This window comes from Malus domestica, chromosome 10, assembly GCF_042453785.1.
Source record: "Malus domestica chromosome 10, GDT2T_hap1".
In the NCBI taxonomy this organism is placed as follows: domain Eukaryota; kingdom Viridiplantae; phylum Streptophyta; class Magnoliopsida; order Rosales; family Rosaceae; genus Malus; species Malus domestica.
Window position 1 is genome coordinate 1,113,520 of NC_091670.1, and position 18,039 is coordinate 1,131,558.

The following is an 18,039-nucleotide window of genomic DNA, read 5'->3' on the forward strand; positions in this document are numbered from 1 at the left end:
CCCCAGGCAGTCAATGCAGTGGGTCAAACCCGCGTCAAGATACCCCCTACCCCAAGGTATGAGACATACACGCCCTTGAATGCCACATGCGCGGCCATTTACCCCAGCATAGCTCACCTGATACCAAAGCCAAAGTCGAGGCACCCAGATTACACGCCCCCGAATAACGCGGGCATGTTTTGTTGCTACCATGAGCATAACGGCCATGATAGCGAGAAATGTATCATCCTCCGTGATCGTATTGAAGCTTTGGCACGAGAAGGAAAATTTGATCAATTCCTTCTTCACCCTCAAAGGGATAACCGTAACCAACGCCAGGTGAATGTCATATATTCCATAAGCGGCGACACACCCATATCTGAATCTTCCAATAGGGCCATGAAAAACAGTGAACGAAGTCTGAGGCCTGGTCACCAAGTGTTTCACGTGGAAGACATCAGGGGAGGGAAGTATCAAAAACCTAACTGGGATCCGATATGTTTCTACCCTGAGGAAGAAAGAGGCATCATCTACCCTCATAACGACCCATTGATCGTGGAGGCTCACATAGCCAACTTTGATATTCGACGAATCCTCGTAGACACAGGGGCTTCGGTCAATATCATGTTTGCCGAAGCTTTCAAGGCACTCAGTGTAGCTGAACACTTGCTCGATCGCTCGATTTCTCCTCTGATAAGCTTCTCCGGTGATATCGTGCAACCCTTAGGGAGCATACATTTACCCTTTACTATTGGTACAGGCCCTTACACGGCTACCATTACCACTAACTTCCTAGTGGTTGACTGCCCAACGGCATACAATGTCATCTTTGGGCGCACAGGCATCAATGATCTCAAGGCTATGGTATCCACGCATATGCTGTTGATGAAATTTCCAACCCCCCATGGCAACGGCTACATCAGAGGAGATCAGCTTAGTGCACGATCATGTTACAACACTTCAGTTAAGCAACAACACTTGCCCGGACCCAAGGAAACCCTGTCTGTACATGACCAAGTCACAAAGACCAGCCTAGATGAAGCGAACTTGGATCTTCCTGATAGCAACAATCAACCCGATGATCCTCGAGATGACTCTTTCACCCAGCAAGCCCAACCTGCTGAAGAGTTGGAGAAGGTACCTATCTCAAGAGATTATCCAGATCGCATGGTGAAGATTGGCACCACATTGTCACCACCCCTTCGGTTAGCATTGATATCTTTTTTGAAAGAGAACACTGAAGTCTTCGCCTGGTCATACGAGGACATGCCAGGCATCTCTCCCGATGTCATCTGTCATCGTTTGAGTATTGACCCCAAGATCAAGCCGGTGAGACAGAAGCGAAGATTTTATGACGCTGAACGATACGAGGCAATGAAAGCAGAAGTTGAAAAACTCAAAGGCATAGGCTTTGTCCGCGAAGTCAATTACCCGACATGGGTAGCAAATGTGGTCCTTGTTAGGAAAAATCCGACCAAAGAAAGTCTTTCGCTTCAAAAGGTCTTATGGAGGATGTGTGTTGACTACACCGACCTAAACAAAGGGTGTCCGAAAGATAGTTTCCCTATTCCTCTTATTGACAGGCTTATAGACTCTACGGCAGGGTGTGAGCTCTTGAGCTTTATGGACGCTTATTCAGGATACAACCAAATCCTCATGAACCCCTCAGACCAAGAACACACGGCCTTCACTACTGACAGGGGACTATATTGCTATAAAGTCATGCCTTTCGGCCTAAAGAATGCATGAGCAACTTATCAGAGACTGGTCAATTCAATGTTCGCCGAACAAATTGGGAAGAACATGGAAGTTTACGTTGATGATATGCTAGTCAAAAGCAAACATGCTGACCAACACATCACCAACCTATCTGAAACTTTCACCATTCTAAAGAGGTATCGAATGAGGTTGAACCCCAACAAATGTGCCTTCGGCGTGGGCTCTGGCAAATTCTTAGGCTTCATGATTAGCCAACGAGGCATTGAAGCTAACCCTGAAAAGATCAAAGCAATCCTCGACATGAAAGAGCCAATAACTTCAAAAGACATCCAAAGCCTTACTGGCAAGGTGGCAGCCTTAACCAGATTCATCTCTAAGGCCACAGACAGATGTGCTCCTTTCTTCAAAGCACTCAAGGGAAATAAGAAGTACATTACATGGACGGAGGAATGTGCCAAGGCATTCAGGAACCTCAAAGAGTACATGAGTAAAGCCCCTATGCTCTCCAAACCAGAAGTTGGTGACACTCTCATCATCTATCTATCGGTTTCGGCTTCAGCAGTCAGTTCTGTTCTTATTCGAATGGACAGTGGTGTCGAACGGCCCGTCTACTACGCTAGCAAGGCCCTACAAGATGCGGAGACACGATACTCCAACATTGAGAAATTAGCTCTAGCATTGGTCATGTCTGCTCGGAAACTTCGCCCTTATTTCCAAGCACACGCCATCATCGTGCTTACCAATCACCCTCTTCGACAGATACTCCAGAGTCCTGACACGTCTGGACGAATGATCAAATGGGCGATAGCATTGGTTGAGTTTGACATCTCCTACCAACCAAAACCAGCCGAAAAAGGTCAAGCAGTAGCAGATTTCATCGCCGACTTCACATATCCTGTTGACATTGCTTCTACACCTGAAGCAGTAGCTTCATTACCATCGGAAGCTCAGAAAGTAGAATCAACGACCTCAGCATGGAGTCTGTATGTTGATGGCTCATCCAACCAACAGGGCTGTGGAGCAGGACTAGTCTTGACTACGCCCGACAAAGTAGCAATGGAGTATGCTCTTCGTTTCAAATTCAAGGCATCAAACAATGAGGCCGAGTATGAAGCCCTTCTAGCAGGATTACGTTTGGCCAAACACATCGGGGTTAAACAAATTGATATTTTCAGTGACTCCCAATTAGTGGTCAACCAGGTTACCAACAACTTTGATGCTAGGGACAGCTCCATGGCAGCATATCTTGCGCAAACACAACTTTTGCTCAAGCACTTCCACTACCAGATCACCCAAGTTCCTCGAGCGGCAAACAGTCATGCAGACGCCCTGGCTCGCCTCGCCTCAGCTGTGGAAGACAAGATTGGAAGAAAAATTCATGTCGAACTGTTGGCCAAGCACCATGGTCGCAGAAGTATGCAACTTACAACAGGGGGATAGTTGGATCACCCCGATCTATACTTTCCTTGCTCATGGCACCCTCCCAAATGATAAAGTCCAGGCTAAGCAAATTCGATACAAGTCTACCCGCTACCTAATCATCAATGATCAACTCTATAAGCGAGGTTTTAGCCTGCCATACTTAAGGTGTCTTACGCCTGCCGAGGCGGAAATCGTCTTTCGGGAAATACATGAGGGAGTCTGTGGAGATCATGCTGGATCTCGGTCCCTAGCACACAAGACTTTTCGCCAAGGATATTACTGGCCAACACTCCACCAGGATGCCATCAAAGTATCCCGCTCATGTGACAAATGTCAGCGATATGCAACTATTCCTCATTCCCCTCCAGAGCCTCTTACTCCTATGATCAGCCCTTGGCCCTTCGCCCAGTGGGGACTTGATTTGATCGGCCCAATGCCGGCAGGGAAGGGCAAAGTCTGTTACGCAGTCGTTGCAGTGGACTACTTCACAAAGTGGGCCGAAGTAGAACCCTTGGCAACCATTACTGAGGCAAAGATAGAAGACTTCGTGTGGAAGAACATCCTTTGTAGATTCGGCATTCCCAATGCGATAGTCACTGACAATGGGCGACAGTTTGACAACAAGAAGTTTAGGTTGTTCTGCTCTAAGTTCAACATCAACTTATGCTTTGCCTCTCCAGCTCATCCCCAGTCTAATGGACAAGTTGAGGCCATCAACAAAATAATCAAGCGCACTTTGAAAACCAGCTTGGACAAAGCTAAAGGCTGTTGGCCAGAATTTGTACCCCAAGTTCTTTGGTCATATCGCACTTCATATCGGACTTCAACAGGAGAAACTCCATTCTCACTTGCCTTTGGCACAGAGGCGGTTGTCCCTGTTGAGCTCGAGCAAGCAACATTCCGAGTCCAGAACTACATTCAAAGTGAAAATGACAAACAACTCACCCTCAACTTGGATTTAGTCGAGGAACACAGAAACCAAGCTCACTTGAGGAATGTCGCCTACAAGCAGCGCATCTCGAACTATTATGACTCTAGGGTCAAGCCTCGTTCTTTCAAAATAGGAGACTGGGTCTTAAAAAAAAGATTACTCTGCGACAGAGTCCCGAGTGAAGGCACACTTAGTCCAAACTGGGATGGACCGTATGAAGTCATTGGCATCAGTCGCCCTGGCTCTTACACACTTAGAAGCTCCGATGGCAAGACCCTTGGCCATCCATGGAACGCTGATCACTTGAAGTACTACTACAAATAGACTCACGATGTACAAATGTTGAGCTATAGCCGTTCGGCATCCTATGTAATGAAGGCCATTTGGCAATGAATTCAATAAAGAGGTAATTTAGCCAACTCAGCCCTCACTCTTTTACATTCATAGCAAGCGATGCCGGAACCCTTCTCAATCAGAAAGCAATCCGTCTTCCACAGTCACTACAAAACAAGCAAATGAAGACCGTGTCAAGCGCAAAAAAAAAAAAAAAAAAAAAAAAAAAAAAAAACAGCTTCATCCAAAAAGCTTCACCCGAAAAGCTTCACCTCCAAAGCTTCACCCACAAAGCTTCACCTAAAAAGCTTCACCCAAAAAGCTTCACCCGAAAAGCTTCACCTAAAAAGCTTCACCCAACAAGCTTCACCCGAAAAGCTTCACCTCCAAAGCTTCACCCACAAAGCTTCACCTAAAAAGCTTCACCCACAAAGCTTCACCAAAAAAAAAACTTCACCCGAAAAGCTTCACTTAAAAAAGCTTCACCTACAAAGCTTCACCTAAAAAATCTTCACCTAGAAAGCTCCCTCTACATACTTTCACCATCAAAGCTTCACCATCAAAGCTTCACCTAGAAAGCTTCAACACCAAAGCTTCACCTACAAAGCTTCAACACAAAACCTTGCTCCAAATAAACAAATTTTGTTCACAAAACCCAAGATGCCCTTGAACTTGTACAAAAACATTTGGGTAAACATAAACATTTTTTGTTTTACACCCACAAGGGCCCAAAATTTTCCTTCTTATTTATTCACTTATATATGTTCCCAAACATATTATAATAGATCCAACAACAAGCCAAAGTCCCAAGTTTCATAATGGACAAAAGTACAAGCAATTCATCAATAATGAAGGTGCTACAAAAATTGGAATCTGCCCCAAAATAGAAATCCAACCCAAGAGACTTTTTCTCTCTCTCCCTCTTCCGCCTCCTTTCATCTATCAAATTTCTGCAACCTCTGCTCTTCTCCAATGGAGCTGAATTTTGGACACCCTATAGTTCTTGAGCATATGAACAACTTTCAAGAAGGAACCATTTCTGTTTGAGCGACGGAAATTAAAGTGTTGAAGCTCCAAACATGATAGTCGGCTTCTTGCAGATTTCGAAGCTGTTGTGATGTTTCGAAGATCTGGAAATATTTAACCGTTATTTCATCCTGAATTTTTGATATGTTATGAAAGAGTCGATGAGGAACAACTTCAATGAAGAAAGCATACCGATCTGAACAAGAGAAAATGGAGTTTCGAAGCTCACAACAAATCTGACGGGTTGACAGAAAAATAATAACCCGTCATTCATCATACCTGGATTTCTGGAGTTATACTGCTCCGAGGGATCTCAAATTTGGATATGTTGTAGTTCACAAGCTGAGGAACAACTTCAATGAAGAAAGCATGCTGATCGGAGCAAGAGAAAATAGAGTTTCAAAGCTCACAACAAATCTGACGGGTTGACAGACAAATGATAAACAGTCACTCATCATACCTGGATTTCTGGAGTTATACTGCTCCGAGGGACCTCAAATTTGGATATGTTGTAGTTCACAAGTTAAGGAACAACTTCGATGAAGAAAGTATGTTGATCTGAACAAGAGAAAATGGAGTTTCGAAGCTCACAACAAGTCTGACGGATTAACAGAACATTGATGAACAGTTACTCATCATACTTGAATTTCTGAAGTTGTACTACTCCGATGGATCTCAAATTTGGATATGTTGTAGTTCACAAGATAAGGAAAAACTTTCATGAAGACGACTTTGCAATCTGAGCTATAGAGAAAGGTGTTATCTTGCATCCACTCAGGCTGATTAGTGGAAACGAAAAGCAATTCCACCAAAGAAAAGATGAAAAAGAGAGAAAAGCCACTAATTGCACTTGATCTTGTCTAGTCAATAGCATGCAACATCAAACACACAAAAGTTGGAAATATTTTTAGATAAAGCATATACGAATGTGTGACATCGAAACAAGAATTCGTTACTTTGACAAATTAGTAACACGCGAGACACCTCATTCGGCAACTCTCTTCGCCTGAAGACTTGGGGGACTCCCACCATATGCTACTGCACCTTGATACTCGGCAGTCTCACAACCACTCAGTGACTTGGATTTTTCAAGTCTCCAACCGAGAAGTTTTCCTCACTCGGGAAATTAAGGGAACACTACCTCAAACTACATGCTTCACTCACAAAGCTTCAACAATACAGGTTTCAACAAAAGCAAAAATTCAAAGAACTTTATGAAGAAGGCTTTGGTGTATTTAACACAATATGTTGAAATGAAGCAAAGCTTATTTATTAATATTTTCGATAAGCCACAAATATGTACATATACATGAGTCAAAATAAACAAACAAAAGGGAGCCTTCACAAAGGTTGCTTAGGGGAAGTCTCAGCAGTCGGTAGAGCCCCAGAAAGAGAAAGCACCAGAGGGTGGTTATCCGGAGCCTCAGTACTTGACAAAACCCCAAAAGGAGGAGGCATTGGAGGTTCATCATTTGAAGCTTCATTACCAGGTACAGCCCCAGAGGACGAAGGCAATAAATGCCTTTGGAACAAACCCACAAACCGCTGATGATCAAGTAAAACCTTACCATCAGATTCCTTCATCTGGTCAAGCTTCCTCTTCATGTTTGTAGCATAGTCATGGGCGAGCCGGTGCAACTGCTTATTCTCATGCTTGAGCCCTCTAATCTCCTGTTTGAGACTCATCACTTCAGCAGCCAATGATTCAACTTGGCGGGTTCTAGCAAATAGGCGTTGGGCCATATTAGACACAGAATCTGCACACTGAACACTAAGAGCCAAAGAGTCCTTAACAGCCAACTCATCAGACCGTTTGGAAAGTAGTCTGTTATCTTTGGGAGTGAGAAGGTTCCTGGCCACCACTGCAGCGGTCATATCATTCTTCATCACAGAATCCCCAACGGTAAGAGGACCAGTAGGGGATATGAAGGATGGGCGCCATATGTTGTCTGGAGAAGGCGTGGCTGTCTCTTCTCCAAGGTTCAAGTCAAAACGACTGTCGGAGGGTCCAGACATTTTCAAATGTGTTGAAGAGGGAAGAGGTCAGACAAATCAAGATCTTAGAAGTGCAAGAAATGAGCTTCTACTGGTAGAGATTCAAGTGTGCTGTGGAACTTAATGCCAGCCTCTATAAAAATCTGCACTCGACGGAGCTTCAGAAATCGAAGAGGCGTTTGCTTTCTCAAAAGCTGGACTGCTCAGAGACCACGAGGGCCGATCTCAGAAATCGAAGAGGCGTTTGCTTTCTCAAAAGCTGGGCTGCTCAGAGACCACGAGGGCCGATCTCAGAAATCGAAGAAGCACCTGCTTTTTCAGCCTCGTCAGCACCTGTCACATGCACAATCAGCTTTGCGGAAATTACGGGCACTCTGTTGAAGATTTCTGGTGAAGTAGAAAGCACGTGAATCTTACTGATCAATCATCGCTCTCCATATGCACCATCAACTCCTCGGGTACCACATATAACTTTGTCAAAGATCTCTGACAAAGTTTAGGCACGAGAATTTCGAAGTTCCAGCTACCCTACTATTACCCATAAGGGTAAAGGAACAGCACCACTGCTTGACAACTGGAAAGTCCCTATGTGTGTCGACCTCCGTGTTTTGCGGCAGGACAGGTTGGCAAGAACGTCCAACCTTTACTCACATTCGAGAAAAGACTCCCAACATAATTACTTTCTCAAAAACCGGAGTAGCACCGCTTTCCGAATCTCGAGAGTCAGATCCTCGACGGGATTGCTTGTTCGAAAACCGAAGAGGCACAACTCTCAGAACTTCGAGAGCCAGATTTCCTTAGATAAAGCTTGTCTGTAATCTCCACACGTAATATCAGCTTTCCAGATACCACATACCACTTTTTCAAAGTGCTCTGACAAAATTAAAACACGTGAAGCTGGCAGCTCCCACTACATTGCTGTGACCAAGAAGGGTAAAGGAATAGCATTACTACTTGTTATTGGGAAATCCCTATATACATTGACCTCCCTCCTCAACGGACAGGCAAACCTGCAAAAATGCTCAACCCTTTCTCGCATTCGAAAAGGCACCCTCAACATAACCTCTCGAAATACTCAGCTTTATTTCCCCCCGATAATACCTCAGCAAATAAGCCACACCAAGAACAAGAGTATCTCATATCATCAGGGTCGAAAGCAAGAGTATCCCATATCATGCTTTCTCCCTGTCTTTGTCTTTGTCCTTGTCCACACCTGCAGGACAAGGAGAAAGAGAGCAGTCAGTCGGAACCTGAAATCAAACCTCCAATTTGGAACTGACTGCCTGGAGCCTTTGCCTGGTTGCTTACTTAGCATTGCTCTCGAGTACTCATCCTCAACTGCTGTCAAGGTCACGAATTCCACCGGCAAATACCTCATGACAGTTGATCAGATATTGGCTCTTTACACTGAAGCTGCCAAGCGTGGATGAGTCACTATGAAGGAATGTTCTGAAGGACCATTTAAATGCAAAGGTTGCACACCACTTCTGCCATGCAAAAGATTGAAGCAGAAGGTTCAACGGTGAGCTGAAACAGATCACTACAGCACGACACATTTCCATACCACATTCATTATTCCGTCAACAGCAAAAGTATCCCATATCATCAAGGTCGAACGTACTCTAGATTTGATGGACTTGTTTTGACCCTCAAATTTTTGAGTCGGCCTTATACTCTGAAGGGCACCAGAAAACCCTCCAGCACAGTTCAAGAATAAGCCTGTGGAAAGTTACTTCTTCAAAAGCAAAAGTATCTCATATCATCTCTTATCCATTTGCTTCTCCTTATCCTGGCAGTTGAATGAGAGACAAGGAGAATGAGAACAATCAACCGGAAGCCGAAGTCAAACCTCTGATCCTGGGTTGCTTACTTGGAAGTTTGACTGCTTACCTTGTCTGTCACCTCTTTCGGCAGATCTCCTAGCTCGGCGACTTGGGGGACTCCTACTATAGGGTTTGTATCACACTTGACTAAGCCCGAAACTACAACTAAGCTTCAAGTGAAATTGATACATTACCTTGTGCGTCAACATCAGCTAAATACACCATTCCCGGATGAAGGAAAGGTACTTCCAGAGAAGGGCAGATGAAGATCAGACCACACTTCGGTACTTAGAAGTTTCGTGATTACTCAAGGGATTGGATCTTGCAAGTCCCCAACCGAGGAGTTTCCCTCACTCGGGAACTTAGGGGAGCACTGTTTGTACCATACTTGACCAATCCCGAAACTACCGAGCACCGGCCAACGCTATACTGTCAAGGACCCAGAAGAGTTCCCCTCCGACCAGGAGGCCAATCACTACTGACACGTGTTAAGATTAGAAGCCAATCAGAGTGCAGCACGTGTCAACATCAAGAACCAATCATAACATGACACATGTCAATGTGACAAAGCTACAAGTTTTTCTATAAATAGGGGTCATTCCCCCACAATATTGTCGAATGCCATTTGTGTTAAATCATTCACAAGAACTCACTAAATTGAGAGCTTGATCCTTTGTACTTGTGTAAGCCCTTCACTACTAATAAGAACTCCTCTACTCCGTGGACGTAGCCAATCTGGGTGAACCACGTACATCCTGTGTTTGCTTCTCTGTCTCTATTCATTTACGTACTTATCCTCACTAGTGACCGAAGCAACCAAGCGAAGGTCATAAAACCTGACACTTTCTGTTGTACCAAAGTCTTCGCTGATTTTGTGCATCAACAATCTCTAATGCAAAAAGAACTTGAAAGCAGACATTTTTGGACAGATGCATCTTCCCCAGCAAGCCTTGCACCTCATCAAATCTCTGCTGCTCCATAAATGAATTAATGAAGATGATCATCAAGAGAAGATCTTCCATTTCTGTTTAAGTATTCCTTCAAATAGTTTTTCCCTATCCTCCTACACAACAACATTAGTAAACTCAATAATTTAATGATTATAGTAATGTAAAACAAGATAATTTTAATACATAAGAATAGAACCTCCAACAATATGCAATTGAAATATAAGTTTTTCCACTATAAGAACATCACCGTACCTTGAAATTCTGGACATCAGTAAGTGGATAAGCAAGACAAAAGTTGGTACTTACAACAACAAAAGTTGATAATTATCCTAAATAATGTCATTTTGGCCTACAAGAGATCGCAAACCAAGTCACATTTTCACCAAGGATGGGAAGTTCATGAGTTGGAGGGCAAACATATTTCATAGTGGTCAGAGAAAGTAAACTTCAGAAAGAAAAAGAAATGTGCAAGGTTTTGAGAGGATAGATGTACACATGTCTCACCTGGCTTGCAACAAGGAGAACTGCATTGGCATTTTCTTTCTTGTAATTTATCTAAATGTGTTTTTGTCACCATTGCAACCCGATCAATGTATGGCTCGGTATATTTCTTAGCTTCCTGCAATAACACAGAAATGCCATAAGAAAGAATTCCATCCACCAAATCCATATATTTAAAAAGTTCGCTTGAGGGGCTCACCTGAATGTAAGGATCTGCCATATTTTGTGCCTTGAAAACAAGTGGTCATATAGAACTCTTTGATGAACGATATACATCAACAGTTTTTGTAGTGACTAATCAAATGTTTGGTTCAAGATAGGCTTTGAATTCCAAAGACTGTTTCTTCAACCTTGGGATCCAGTTCTTCAAATTAAAAGAGGAAGAATTAGAAAGGTTGCCAACTTGGTTCAATATCTCAAATAGAAAAGTTGAATGTACACTAATTGTTCAGAAAAGAGGAAGATGTCAAACACCAAAGCTGAGTCTAATGACTTCAGAATTTATTAGTAAGATAGGCTCTTGCTGCTTTATGTTCCTCTTCAGAACTCGAGTTTTGAAACTCAAATTTTGCCACTTAATCCCATAAAACGCAACTTGTGTCTCACTTTGTATTTTGTATTATATGAAGAAGAGTTGGGGATAACATATTGTTCTGATTCTTTCAACGATGATCCCAGCCCAACCCTTACCATGAGCTTTCATTTTTAAGGCCTGAGGACAAACAAATAAATGAATACTTGGCTATTCCAGTTTATTCACCTGGCAAGTGAACATCTTTATTGGAGAAGTTTAACGAATAAAGTTTGGAATATCAGACACACCTTTTCAATTCCCAGATTGAAGGCTGGTCTTCCAAGCTCATTCCAGTAAGTCACAATGTACGTCTGCACATAAATATTGTGTCATGAAATTAGACTGACATTGTTATCCAACTAATCTGCGTGGATTTACCTGAAAATAATCTACATGAACTCCAAATGTATGTGGAAGCCATCCTCCATGGACCTGATCATGGGTCATAGCAGGATTTAACTATTGGCAGTATGGTGAACTTAATTTTAAAGTACTTGTAAATGGTAACAAGAACATGATACGCTTCACTGTTATTCAAGCTTAAAAGTTTGCATATGATTAATAAGAGATGGGGCCATAACAGAATCCACCTTTAGGCAATTGATAAATTTACTAATTGACTAGTCTCACTAAACGAGGTAAAGACACAAGAATTAAACCTAAAGTGATAACAACAACGTTACCAACAACAGCAGGCATTAGAAAATTATAGCATTACCATTTCCTTACCTTAGTCAAATCTTCAAATATCGAAGAAATCCCAAACTTCTCCTTCACCATTTCTTTCTGAGATATCAAAAAAATTAATACCATATAGCAATTGATAGTTTCAGGTAGCAAATAAACGGACAACAAACCTCTGCAACTTGAAGATCATGTTCAGTTTTCCGAATTCCAGTCTTTTGTTCATCATTTACTTTTCAAAGCTGAAAAAGAATAGAAAGAGAGATTAAATTGGCCAATTAAATTACACTAAAGTCTGCTTTTACAAAGAAATTTTGCACCCATGGAAAATTAAACTTGATTACAGATTGTCTAGTTGTATACACCATGTAGGACCTTGACCGCAGAACTCCACAATGAAGGGATATCTGATCTACAACTCCATAGATATTTAAAAGCTTTCAGAACTAATCAAAACAATTCAAAATAACATCAAATCCTACGAGAAAACAGCTTCTCTTAAAAACACGCGATTACTAAAAGAAATAATATTGTATATCCATGGCACCTGAACAACCAACACATGTTTACAAGTATACAATTGTACTTTAAAAATGAAAGGAGATAAAGATGAAAGCACTAATCATCCTCTTCCTCTTCTCTTACCTCTCATTCTCTCCCTCCTCATTCCAAGTCGCCGACTCCCAATTCGAAGGCTACGGGACGAAATAAATGAGGACAACGACGACTACTCCTCACTCCCTCTTTCAACTCGCACCCGCCTTTTCCTCACCACCGCCTCCCAACCCGACTCACCTTCTGATCTCTCCCTACCAGACCCGATTCCCAACCTGATTCCCGATTCCCGATTCGGACTCACCATGTATCCATCTTCCCAAACCTTCCTTCACCAGCTTCGTGTATTGGGATGAAGATGAGTTCGAATGCCTCCCACTCCAACCCTAGAAAATGCCCCTCAATGACCCTGCAGTTACCAAAACTGCGATTACCTCCTCCGATTCCGATTATGATTCCAAACTCTCCACCGATCCCAACACCCCGCCGCTCCGAGATCCTTTCTTGTGGAGATCGTGTGCGGAGGGTTCCTACCAAGGTTTTCTGGCAACGATGGAACTCAAGAGCCTCCACGATTTGATCTGGGGAAGGTAGTGAGAGAAAGGAGGTTGGAGAGAGAGAGAGAGTCTAAGGGAGGCAGAGAGAGAGATGAGAGAACGGGAAGGAAGGGGTGCGGTGTGGGTGGGTTTAGGGGAGAGAGAGAAAATGGGGTCTGGGGCCACAAGTATATGACAAATAATAAAAAACAAATAATTGTGCCTAGACCTGGCAGTTTTTGACACGACACAGTGACACGATACGAAAATAACATGAAAATAACGGGTTTCGGGTCAACACGATAACTTATTAGGTCATTATCGGGTGACCCGTTAAGAACCCATTAATAACGGGTTCTTAACAGGTATACATGCGAGTAACACGTGGGTAACCAGTTTCGACCCGTTAAGAAAAAAATTATTTTAATAATTTTAAAGTTTAATTACTAAAAGATTTATTATAAAATACAATAGTCATATTAATATATACAATATATTCTATATTAAATATATAGTTTTGTATTATTGTTCTATATAAATTATAAAAAAATTTAAAAAAAAGTTTTAGTCATTATTTATTTTTATTATGAGAGTTCCTTATTATCATTACTAAGATAAATTTTACATACCATATTCTTGTCCAAAATTAAAATATACTAGTATAGTATTTGTATATGCAAGAACTAAGAAGACATACATACAAGTATGAAAAATGTGAAAGAATATATAAACACTCGTGATTTATCATCATTCCTCCACGAATAGATCATTGTTACACTTATATTATCGTTTAGATTTTTAAAATCCTTCAAACCCTCATGAATAATGTTTTTTATTTGAGGGAAAAATTAATAAAATTAATAATAATTATTGTAGAAGTGTAAAAAATGTAAAAATATATATATACAATCACTCATATATAAAAAAAATGTAAATGCTTTAAATTAAAGATCAAATTTATTCATTACATTCTTATAAGGTCGAGGAGTGTATATGTACAAAATCATCAAAATCGAAGCTAAAATAACCGTTAAATTGTGATTTTTCGTTTATAACCGTCAACAACTTTTGTTCCGTTACGTAATCTCTGAATGTTTGTTTTTTACAATTTTTTACGTTTGCAATCTCGGAATGTGTACAAATAAGTTTGACGGTTTGATCGTTGAAAAAAGTTTCGTAGAATGCATATTGCATCAAAACGGTATATTAAACAAACACTTAGGGTTAATATTATACTTCTATTAAGTATAAAATAAGTTTTTGTGGTATCCACTAGTGTAAATACTTTAAATTAAAGATCAATTTATTCATTACATTCTTATAGGGTCGAGGAGTGTATTTGTAAAAAATCATCAAAATCGGAGCTTAAATAACCGTTAAATTGTGATTTTTCGTTTATAACCGTCAAAATCTTTTGTTCCGTTACGTAATCTCTGAATGTTTGTTTTTTATGATTTTTTACGTATGCGATCTCGGAATGTCTACAAATAAGTTTGACGGTTGGATCGTTGAAAAAAGTTTTGTAGAATGCATATTGCGTCAAAACAGTAGATTAAACAAACACTTAGAGTTAATTTTATACTTCTATTAAGTATAAAATAAGTTTTTGTGGTATCCACTAGTGTAAATACTTTAAATTAAAGATCAAATGTATTCATTACATTCTTATATGGTCGAGGAGTGTATCTGTAAAAAAATCATCAAAATCGGAGTTAAAATAACCGTTAAATTGTGATTTTTCGTTTATAACCGTCGAAAACTTTTGTTCCGTTACATAATCTCTGAATGTTTGTTTTTTACGATTTTTTACGTGTGCAATCTCGAAATGTGTACAAATAAGTTTGAGAGTTGGATCGTTGAAAAAAGTTTCGTAGAATGCATATTGAGTCAAAATAGTAGATTAAACAAACACTTAAAGTTAATATTATACTTCAATTAAGTATAAAAAAACACTAGTGTAAATACTTTAAATTAAAGATCAAATTTATTCATTACATTCTTATAGGGTCAAGGAGTGTATCTGTAAAAAAATCATCAAAATCGGAGCTCAAATAATCGTTAAATTTTGATTTTTCGTTTATAATCGTCGAAAACTTTTGTTCCGTTACGTAATCTCTGAATGTTTGTTTTTTATGATTTTTTACGTATGCGATCTCAGAATGTGTAAAAATAAGTTTGACGGTTGGATCGTTGAAAAAAGTTTTGTAGAATGCATATTGCGTCAAAACAGTAGATTAAACAAACACTTAAGAGTTAATTAATCTATTAAGTATAAAATAAGTTTTTGTGGTATCCACTAGTGTAAATACTTTAAATTAAAGATCAAATTTATTCATTACATTCTTATAGGTCGAGGAGTCTATCTGTAAAAAATCATCAAAATCGGAGATAAAATAACCGTTAAATTGTGATTTTTCGTTTATAACCGTCAAAAACTTTTGTGCCATTACGTAATCTCTGAATGTTTGTTTTTTACGATTTTTTACGTATGTGATCTCGAAATGTGTACAAAAAGTTTGACGGTTGGATCATTAAAAAAAGTTTCGTAGAATCCATATTGCATCAAAACGGTAGATTAAACAAACACTTAGAGTTAATATTATACTTCTATTAAGTATAAAATAAGTTTTGTGGTATCCATAGTGTAAATACTTTAAATTAAAGATCAAATTTATTCATTACATTCTTATAGGGTCGAGGAGTGTATATGTAAAAAATCATCAAAATTGGAGCTCAAATAACCGTTAAATTATGATTTTTCGTTTATAACCGTCAACAACTTTTGTTACGTTACGTAATCTCTGAATGTTTGTTTTTTATGATTTTTTACGTATGCGATCTCGGAATGTGTACAAATAAGTTTGACGGTTGGATCATTGAAAAAAGTTTTGTAGAATGCATATTGCGTCAAAACAGTAGATTAAACAAACACTTAGAGTTAATATTATATTTCTATTAAGTATAAAATAAGTTTTTGTGGTATCCACTAGTGTAAATACTTTAAATTAAATATCAAATTTATTCATTACATTCTTATAGGTCGAGGAGTCTATCTGTAAAAAATCATCAAAATCGGAGATAAAATAACCGTTAAATTATGATTTTTCGTTTACAACCGTCGAAAACTTTTGTTCCGTTACGTAATCTCTGAATGTTTGTTTTTTACGGTATTTTACGTATGCGATCTCGGAATGTGTACAAATAAGTTTGACAGTTGGATCGTTGAAAAAAGTTTCGTAGAATGCATATTGCGTCAAAACGGTAGATTAAACAAACACTTAGAGTTAATATTATACTTCTATTAAGTATAAAATAAGTTTTTGTGGTATCCACTAGTGTAAATACTTTAAATTAAAGATCAAATTTATTCATTACATTCTTATAGGGTCGAGGAGTGTATCTGTAAAAAATCATCAAAATCGAAGCTAAAATAACCGTTAAATTGTGATTTTTCGTTTATAACCGTCGATAACTTTTGTTCCGTTACGTAATCTCTGAATGTTTTTTTTTTACAATTTTTTACGTATGCAATCTTGGAATGTGTACAAATACGTTTGACGGTTGGATCGTTGAAAGAAGTTTTTGGACAGCCAGCAATAGATAATTTTGTAGTAGTGAAACCTTAAATTTAGTTAACCGTCGATTGTCATTTACGCTTTATTCTTATTACTGAATTTCATTTTTAAAATTTTATTTTTAGAAAACATGATCATCTGCGCGGATGTAAGAAGATGATATCACGTTTCGATATTTACGGTTAACTGAAATATGAGTCAATGTCATATAATTTGTAGAAACTTTATAAACATCAAGCAATATTTTCACTAACCATAAAACCCTAAATATAATATCAATGATCCAAACCATTCATCTACCTGCACCCTCTAATAGATCATGTTTTCAAAAAAGAAAATCTAAAAAAACGAAATTTGATGAGAACAATGAAGCATAAATGTAAACAACAATCAACGGTTAAATTTTGATCTATGATTTATATGATTATAGTGGCGAATTTCGAAGTTAAGCTCTTCATGAAAGTTATAAAACTTGTCATTACGAGTGTTTATATATTTTTTTCTATATTTTTTTACACTTCTACATTAATTAAAAAACTATTAAAGACTTTAGGTAAACGAAAATATACTTAAAACAAAATTGCGTTTTTATGTTTTTGATGTGATAATATGGAATGTATATACTTATTTAGTATTATGTTTTCATTTGATTATTTATTGGTTTAAAATATATTTTCCTTAACGGGTAACGGGTCGGGTCATATTACCTGTTAATATTATCGGGTCGATTTCGGGTCGGGTCATTTTACCCGTTTATTTTAACAGGTGTTATGATGAGTAGATTTTATATTATATATTTTACCCTAATCTTTGTATATTTTGGTTAATATTTTGGAAGAATTTTGATACTTTGAATTGTATTTTCAATATAGGACTTTGGATTTCCTCTGGAGAAAAACAGGACCAAATGGACGAATTTTGGAGTAATTCTAGTTGGAGAACGTTCATGAGTCACTTAGCTTAATCGTATCAAAATTTTGGATTTTTCCACCAAGCGGTTATTTTCTGGCGATAAAATAAAGAAGCAGTGCGCAGTGCTGGAAAATGGCGTTTTTGGGCTTAAATTGCATTTTTGGAGCCCAAGATGACCTCGAATGGGTTCGTGGCCTTCTGGAGAAGTGTTCAGAATATTCCAAACATTAAATCCAGCTATATTGGGCCATTTTTGGAGCAGCTTATGGGCCAAAACGTGGCTGTTCAGATTTTAGACGAATTTTATCATTTAATTTAGGGTTATGTTTCCTAGGGTTTGTGTGGAGGCTTAGCAGATATATTGCTTGGCCGTCTACAGTTTTTGGGGACAATATTTTTTTTATGCAATTTTGGAGACAGAGAGAAGTGCTAGGGTTTTGGAGATTTTCTACTTGAAGGTGTTTTCAATCCTTTTCTTAAGAATATTTTCTATGATTTCAATTATGAGTATGCGTAACTAATTC

At 39.1% G+C, this 18,039-nt stretch overlaps 2 long non-coding RNA genes across 2 annotated transcripts; both read right to left on the reverse strand.

The window, feature by feature from the left end:
* Positions 1 to 5,575: 5,575 nt before the first annotated feature.
* On the reverse strand, positions 5,576 to 6,004 carry LOC139188912 (uncharacterized). Its single transcript, XR_011572329.1, has 3 exons — positions 5,871 to 6,004; positions 5,690 to 5,782; positions 5,576 to 5,606 (listed from the first exon to the last, which is right to left on the reverse strand). It is a non-coding gene; the product is annotated as an uncharacterized lncRNA (long non-coding RNA).
* Positions 6,005 to 10,143: 4,139 nt separating this feature from the next.
* On the reverse strand, positions 10,144 to 11,777 carry LOC103417792 (uncharacterized). The gene is made up of 5 exons (XR_526593.4): positions 11,632 to 11,777; positions 11,502 to 11,564; positions 10,879 to 11,391; positions 10,683 to 10,797; positions 10,144 to 10,291 (listed from the first exon to the last, which is right to left on the reverse strand). It is a non-coding gene; the product is annotated as an uncharacterized lncRNA (long non-coding RNA).
* Between the last annotated feature and the right edge of the window lie 6,262 nt (positions 11,778 to 18,039).